This window comes from Adiantum capillus-veneris, chromosome 23 (genome assembly GCF_014529385.1).
Source record: "Adiantum capillus-veneris isolate H3 chromosome 23, ASM1452938v2, whole genome shotgun sequence".
NCBI classification, from domain to species: Eukaryota; Viridiplantae; Streptophyta; class Polypodiopsida; order Polypodiales; family Pteridaceae; genus Adiantum; species Adiantum capillus-veneris.
The window spans coordinates 21,046,677-21,055,331 of NC_140953.1; the positions used below are offsets into that span (position 1 = coordinate 21,046,677).

Genomic DNA, 8,655 nt, shown 5'->3' on the forward strand with positions numbered 1-8,655 from the left:
GCTCAGCTTTTGATCACATCCGAACTTGCTTCTCTCACATTTTCAGCCATAACTTAGACCTACACACTTTCCTCTCCCAGCCAAAGTGTGGGCTCTCCATTGCGACTCTCATCACTACAATTTTGGAGCATCGAGAGTCACTCATCAGCCATACACATACTACATCACATGTAACTTTGGTCCCATAGGTCATATTTGACCTCCGAGGACGATAATAAAATCTATCTATCTATCTATCTCTCTCTCTCTCTCTCCCCAATTGTGTTTGAAGTAAAAGTTTGTTCCTGTGTTGTTCTGTTCTTGTCAATTATCACATGGTGAGTGTCGGTTACAACTGCTTTGTTGGGTCAATTTTTTTCTTTTTCCAAGAAAAAGATCTATCCATTAGTTAAGAATATTGCCGAAAGGGCTACAACCAGCCTTTGCTATAGAGGACTACATCAAAAAGTGGGGAGACTCTCCCAATGAAAAGACAAAATATGTACAATGAGGGCTAAAGCCACACTGAGGGTCGGTAGTGCCATGTAGGCACGCCATGGACCACTCTGAAGAAGGGCCCAAGGCGCCAAAGTCATCGGAAGGCCTTGCAGCACTCCCGCATGCGGTCGGAGCTGCCTTGAAGTCTCTCAAACTGATCTCAGAGTGTGGACCAGCTCCAGCAAGATATCACGAACAGTCTGTGCCGGAGGGACAAGACGAGCCTTGAAAATGCGAAAGCAACGGGCCCGCTAGATGAACCAAAGTGTCAAGCCGCAGATGAGCTCCCAACACCATTCTATATCACTGCACAAACTCCTAGGGGTGAGTTGTGTGGCAAGCTGGAGTGTAGGCCAACCCTCCTGAATCACTATCATCCCGCTAATAGAAGCCATCTCAAATTGAAGCGTTGAGCCCGGAGTGTGGACTAAGCTAAAACACCCCAAGTGTACAAGCGGGCTGTGGAAAGTGCCGACATCAGCCAAAGAATCCGAAGCCAAACCTATTGTCCATGGGGCAATCCCACAGACAGTGATGTTGAGTCTCCAATGAGTGTCCACAGCCTGCACATGCTGCTGAGAAGCCATTGTGTACAAACCAACTCCCAACTGCAGTAGCTCTATGCGCAACTAGCCACTAAAACATGGTAACTCTCCTTGGTTATTTGCTATCCCGCAAGTACTCCCAAAACCTTGTCAATGTGAGACCCTCCTCCTACCAGTAAAGTGCTGCAATAGGGCAAGCCTCTCTCCGTGTTGTCAGTATGTGGCATCCAAAGCGAGCTGTGTACTGGAAACAAGGGGTCCCTGGTTGATCGACTAAGGAGAAGGGATCTCGCTAAAACCATTCTTTTGGGTCCCACTGCACTCGTACCAAGGGACGGCTCTCCCAAGCCCAAAGCCGCCAGTGTCCTGATACCAGATCTGTCGAGTCGAGATCTATGACACAAGTCCTCCCACAGATGCCCACAAACTCGGATCCTCTGAAAAAGGCACTGTGCAACCTGTGGTGCCTCTACTGAGACTCTGTGAAGATGACCCTCTCCATGAACCTCAAAACGCATGCATGGTCCAGACTCTGAGCAAGCCCTAACTGCAATGAGGACCTCCATTTGCGTGAAAGCCCCCATCCAACTAGGAGCTGCAATATCAGGAGGGGTATGACACCTAGCAGGTATAGCCTCTGTAATATCCTGACACATGCTTTACGCCCCCCTCATGCCTCGTAGCTGAATGCTCTGAATCTCCTTGGGAAGGCCTAAAAACTGTAGCCAGTCCCCAAGAGTACCTACTGGACCCTCTGCCATGGGACCCCAAGAAACATGAGGCCTGCTACCAAGTGGCCTCGTTGTGTGCTGACCATGGGGCTCTAAGCGCTCCTCAATGCATGTGGGTTGATGCTGCTCAAGGCCACTCCGCGGCTACTCCCAAGACCTAAGCAGGCTCGCAGCAAAGAGGTCCTCCCAACTCCTACTCAGGCCAACTTTGCGCATCTCCACCTGATGGACAGGCTCCAAGGGCTGGCCATATGTGGGACGCGGGCACGAATCCGGTGTAGCAACAACTCCTTCCAGGGCTCCCCCCCTGAAAGAAGTCCTCTGACCACAAGCTTCCCAAGGAGGGCTTTGCTCTCCCGTGCTAGGTCGATAATCCCCAACCCTCCAACATGGTAAAGTGATGACTTCCCAGGAAACTTTGGCCCGGGCCGACTCGGTGTCGCGTCTTGACCACAAAAAGTTCTTGATCAGCCTCTCCTGCTGGCTAATGCAGGAACTCAAGAAGATCCCGCAAGACATGATGTACCACATAGTAGCCAAAAGCACCTAGTTGGCCACTACAACCTTGCCAGCCAAAGAGAGCCGTGCCGAACTCCAATGAAACAGTTTCCTCCTTATGGAAAGGAGGAGAGGAGTAGTCTGCTGCTATGGAGACAGATACAAACCAACCTGACACCCCAAGTACCGTACAGGTGTCCCTGGGGGGATCCACCTAAATCCCTCTCCAGGCAACCAATCGAGCATGGAAGCACTGCCAGCCACCTCCAGTTGATTAGTGCTCCCCATGCACAACAAAACACCTCAACATCCTGCTCACCCCTGTGCAGATTGGCCTCCAGTCCCTCCAAGTACATGCCTGAGTCGTCAGCAAACTCAACGTCCATGACATTGGCCCGTAGGGCGGTAAACTGTAGCTTTCACCCAATTCTTTACTTGATAACTTTACTTGACATTACGACCCAGAGGAAAACTTCACGAATAAATCTGTGACTGGAATCAACACTTCAAACAAAGCACAACTTGGCAACTAGACTGCTACCAAGCAGATAGCGACACCCTGTAGGCCCCAAAGATTGGTGCCCCTTTCGGTATTTCTTTATTCTTATAAAACTTGGGAGAAAACATGCAAGTTCCTACGAGATGTCCGCTTTTACTAGGCTGGATACCACGACATCCCCACTAACGTCGTCAGTGCCCAATAGTGGGTGTAGAACTAGGTACTAACATATGCTCCCAAACACAACACACACCACACGCACACACACATGAGCATACATCAACACAAAGTTCAGCGTACTGAGTTTCTGTCATGACTCGGAGATCGAGGACTCAGCCATAATGAAGCCTAGCACTAAAAGAAGCATTAAATCGAAAAAATTAGCACAAAAATGAGGTAGTTGATAGGGCACACGCACCACAAAAGATAGAAAGAATTATCACAATATCAACTCGTCGTAACTCAGACGAAAACTTCACAATGTGAAGTCTGCATGTCCCAACAGTTCCCCGATGGTCTTGGGGGTATTAGGGATCAATTAGGGTCAAAACCCTAAATTTGCAAAAATACACAGCAGCCTGTATTTTTCTGTTTTGGGCTCTATTTCGCGTGCCTCCGTAGCAAGCCCTCGAGCTCCTGCACCTGTAGGGCTACTTGCCCTTTGAATCGGACGAGATTTCTCGCGTGAAATCTCTCCAAATTCACCTGTACCTGCAGGGGATTAGCAACTAGCTAATCCAATACCTGTGTAAGAGGCTCTTGCCGCGGCAATCGCACTTGAACCCACACAACTGTACATACAAATGAAAAGCCCTCGAGCGGGGCATCACGTTTTTGTATTCAAAGGGGGGAGAGATGCACGAGAGCGGAATCATCACGCTACATAAGACAAGGGAGAAGGCAAGCTTTCCATTAAAGCTGTGAAATCTGCACCCACTACTCACCCACACTATAGTCACTTAATGAAGAAGATGGCAACCCAGACCAGCCTTCTCTCTCAAAAATGGGCGCCCCCAGCTGATGTGGTTTGCAGAATGGCTCACAAGCGGCCAAGTGTCCAGTTTGCCTCTTTTGAGTTAATTTCCTAGTACCCACCAACTTATAAGTGTAGCGTGGGGCCTAAATGACTTTGAACTGAGCCTAGACACCCTTTTACTACTCGGATTCAAGTGCCGACTGGCTCAACTAAGTCATGCACTGAACCATCAGCTAGACACACACGTCCAAGCATACCACTAGCATATGTGCTAAACCATTCATGACTCGGTGTGACATGAAATCTAGCACTCGCATCTAGTATCCGATGCGAAAAATGTGTCATCAAAAACCGACATAAGAAACGCAAGAGTAAACATGGAAGCAAAGGTGACATCTATGTCATGCATAGCCACATACGCTACGTCTACTCCCACGTCATCCAAAGTGATAGCATCCCTCTTGTGCTATCTCTTGTGCTATCTCATCCGCCAAAAACAACACCTACGTACATGCGCTGTATGACCACAATGCCAACACACAACATCTCTATGTTTGTGAGATCGTCGTTTGGCGACCTACCCTTCCCGACTGCAAAACGCGAAAACGCGAAAATCAATTTTGCCACATCATCATGTCAGCGCAATTTCCAGAGCGTCCATACATATCTGCCAGATCATCAATTGGCTTTTTTTTGTGTGTGTGTGTGTGTGTGTGGGTCCGGCTTTATTATAATTCCTTATGTCTCTTTGGCCTCATCGGACGGGGTCCCATAAGTTGGTAGGACTTTTTCTTCTGTTGTTGCTTGTTCTTCTTAGGGTTTAGGTCCCCCTCGGCCCTGTGACTATGGGTCCAGTCCCATGTACCTCAAGGGTAGTGCGAGAAGGGCCAGGAGAAGAAGTTGAGGCCTCAAGGTGGTGGTTGGGGGGGGGGGGGGGGAGAGGGAGAGGGAGGTGGGGGCAGAGCAGAGGAGTGGGTGGGCGGAGGGGGTGGAGGCGGCGGAGGAGGAGGAGCAAGCGGCAGCGAAGCTGAGGTGGACTGGGGCTCCTCAAGGGTATCTGGTTGTAATGGGTCGAAGAGATTCCCTGTAGAAACCCGCAGCTGTTGGACTACCGTAGGTCGGCTACCAAGGTCCTCAGATCCGATACTTGCGAATCTCTAGATTCAAAATAGAATCAAGATAAGACAAGGTCCCTTATATCCAAGAGCTCAATGTAATCACTTCCGGCGAGTGGTCAGGCGGTAAGACAGGTAAAGCTGCAATCTACACATTTAGCAACACTTTAGCATTTCAAAACACTTGAATACAAGAGAGAGAAGACGACACGACGCGACGGAGTTTTGAACCAAGACGCATTGGCCCCAAAGATTGGCGCCCCTTTCGGTATTTCTTTATTATTGATCTGCAAGAGTACAACTCTCGTTGGGTCCAGCTCAGTGTCCAGATGCCTAAAAGAATGGCCCTAGGGGCTCTTATAAAGAGTACAAGGAATGCTAAAAGCAAAGCCCCAAAAGCACTTAAACTCAAAAGCAATTGTCACTAAAAGCTGGCGCTTAAGAAGGCTGAAATCAGCTAACGTAAAAAGTGGAAGTCCATACAACAGTGCCATGTGTCAAGTTACCGCAAATTGCGAAAATGTTCGTAGAATCTGTTACGTGTCATCTACAACGCAAATCGTAGAGAATCTGTACTGCACTGCCACGTCATCAGTATTTACACCAGGCTTTAGGCCCTTTCGGCGAGGCTTTATAAGTTGGTATCTAGTTCTTCTTCTTTAATTATTTAGGCCCCTCGGCGAGCACTCATAAGTTGGTGAATCTTTCATCTAGGTTTTAGGCCCCTCGGTCGGAATCTGCAAAACACAGTCAAGTTAGTTCTAGACCTGAAGGTCACTTAGATATCCTAGCATCATGCAAATGTCATTCAAATGCAAATACTTCACAGAGAATATCGGCTTTGACCAAGAGATTGGCATGGACCACCTTCCTAGGGAGAGCGAATCTGGGACAGGCCAAACGAACACATTGGACCGATGCCTCTATGACCTCGGCACAGAAATCCTAACTCTGAAACTCATCACACTAAAACTCTCTAGAACATAGCTAGAAATAGAGATCACCTCAAACAAGGCACAATCCCTCGTACCTAAGAGCAGCGTTGCACTTGATTGACTTGCTTCCATTGTATAATCATCTAATCTATTGCCAAGCTGATTGGTTCAAAGCAATCTCTCTCTTGTGCATTCTCTCTCTACACTTCCGTATCATCGACTTTGACATGGTCTCAAAGCACTTGGCTATTTGATCGGGGGAGAGTGGCTTCCCGCATCAACAGCAACAAAGGTGATCAACTACCTGGTATGGATAGTGCATTGGCTACTACTCAATTAGCTAACTCGACACTTCTCAAGTTCTCAGGGGAGCTAAGAAAGAGGGGCAAACGGAGCTCCCAATATTTGATTTGGACTCGTGCGCCGGAGTTCAAGTCATCGGTGTTTAAACTCATGTGTCGGAGTTCAAAGCACATTGTATATGGAATGGAATCAACACACGACATATAAAAAACACTATGGATACGGTGCGTTCCAAAGTTCGTTATCTTACAAAATCTTGGACATGATGTGTTTACAATTCACGAATGGGGATTCTTGGACATAGTATGGTCTACAATTCAATTTTCTATGAGGCAATCGGTGCTCAAGATGGCTTTCTTTTCGTTGACAAGTTGGTGGTTGCAAATCCCAGGTGTCTCTAATAGTAGACGTACTACTAGGGTGTCTATATAAGAGCACCTTAGCCCCCATTGTATAATCATCTAATTCATTGCCAAGTTATTTGGTTCATAGCAATCTCTCCTGTGCATTCTCTCTCTAACCCTATGCCTCCACATCATCGACTTTGACACCTTTGTCTCTATGTGCTCGTAATTCTTCTCCAATATTACATATACTCTATAAGGGAGAGACCTTCTCATCTTTTAGTCCTAGATTGGTGTCGACTAGATTCTTCTCTCTTTCTTATTTTAAATATATGGAGATAAGAGATTTTGTTCATTTCTCCATTACTATGATAGTGTTGTGCGATCTTGCTTTGTGGCACTTGTTGCAGAAGCTTATGCCGAGGATAAGGGAATGAATTTGGTGAGACCATTTGCGTTTGCTTGTCGCATCAATGCCATTCGTAGCATTTGTGCAATGCCATAATGGTCGGAATCTCCACGAGCCGGACATAAAGATAACATTTTTGGATGGTGATCTACAAACGGAGTGCATGTAATGGATCCTCATTGCTTTTGTGCAAAGAAAACTTTGTCTTGTTTAAAGCAAAATGCCCCATGCTTGATCCATGCTCGCTTGATTGCACATGATTTCCATAATAATTAAATGGAAAACACCTAATATGTCAAGCGTAGAGTGACGATGTAGTTCTGATGGTTGTTTTGTATTTGGATGACATACTGACCACTTGCTTAAATAAGAATATGCTAACCTTACGCTGGTTTGCATTAACTCTGCTGGGCCCATTGCAGCATTCTCTGGGCATGCAGTATAAGCATTGCCGGTTTGTATGCATTCGTGCAACCCGAAACTTAACTTCTTTCTCATCTCCATGTGCTTATGATGTATCCAGTCACAACAATGTGAGAATTTCTCAAAGTTTCAAGGTGGCTACAGGCTTTACCGTATCGAAAACGGAAACGGAAACGTGATAAACAGAGGGTTTAAGTATGGAAAGCTTCATGAAGTAGACGATGCGGAAACATATGAAGTTCGAAAATGTGTGTGTGTGTGTGTGTTTTTCAGAGAGAGAGAGAGAGAGAGAGAGAGAGAGAGAGAGAGAGACGTGCATGTATGCCTACCTGAGCACTCAGGAAGAGGAAATGCTTTCCTCTCTGCTTCAGACTTCGAGAGAGATGCAGTTTTCAAAAAACTGTTAGGGTGGATTATTTTAGTCAACAAATTTAAGAAAGAGATACAATAACAAGGCGTCCATAGCCTCGTCACTGATTGACAACTCCCTAGGGACATGGGATCAATTGCCCACAGTAGGCATCGCGAGGCGGGTGCAATCCGGGCCGTCCAATCGCCATTTGAACTAGGTGTGAACTCGACGGTATCTGCACCACACCGAATTTGGTGTGAAATTCGTGTGAACTCAACGTGAACAAAGTGTGACCTTGGTGTGAACTGGGGACGGTCTGCACACCACACTAAATTTGGTGTGAACTCGATGTGAACTGGTGTAAACTTGTTCGCGACGCCGTGATCTATAAACTTACCACACACATGCACCTTTCAACGAACGCGCGATAGCTTAGTGGTTAGACTCAATTCCGTGGGGGAGAGGGTAGCGGGTTGGCATTCCATAGGCAATTTAACGGTCACAATCAATCGGTGATCGTGAACCATTGATCCCACCTCCCAAAAGGAGGTGTCAATCAGTAACGAGACGTCCATAGGGACGAATGACACTACGACGAAGAAAGAGGAAAACCAATTGATATAAAGACACAGCTTTAATTGTTCCCCTTTCAACGAGAGAGAGAGAGAGAGAGAGAGAGAGAGAGAGAGAGAGAGAGAGTCTAAAGCTTGCTTCCCCAGCCTGGTAGGTTGTCCTTAAAAATTAAGCCCAAAATTTTTTTACTGTAATGACTTTATTCTGCTTTTTTAATAAAAGAAAATTCTCCGTTAGCATAGGAAAGGAAGTAGGGAGAACTTACAATTGTACATTGCTACAACACCCACAAGGGGTCATACCATGGGAACAACTTTCCACATGGGGAAGTGGGTAGCACCCATCGGACGCAACTAGTAAGCCTCAAATGATCAACCTTGGGGTTACATCATGAAGGTTCAACCAACTGAGCTACACTCTATATGGCTAAAAACATAAGTTTATCTTTCTACATATATAGATGGAAAATACTATA

The 8,655-nt window shown here is 46.6% G+C and overlaps 1 protein-coding gene across 2 annotated transcripts in view; it reads right to left on the reverse strand.

Moving 5' to 3' along the window:
* Positions 1-7,719, reverse strand: part of LOC147427500 (uncharacterized) — a 92,214-nt gene extending 84,495 nt beyond the window's left edge. For both annotated transcript variants that reach the window (XR_015185977.1, XM_086496901.1), the window contains exon 1: positions 7,585-7,719. The gene's annotated coding sequence lies outside the window, so the exon portion shown is untranslated. The remainder of the gene's footprint in view (positions 1-7,584) is intronic.
* Positions 7,720-8,655: the final 936 nt, after the last annotated feature.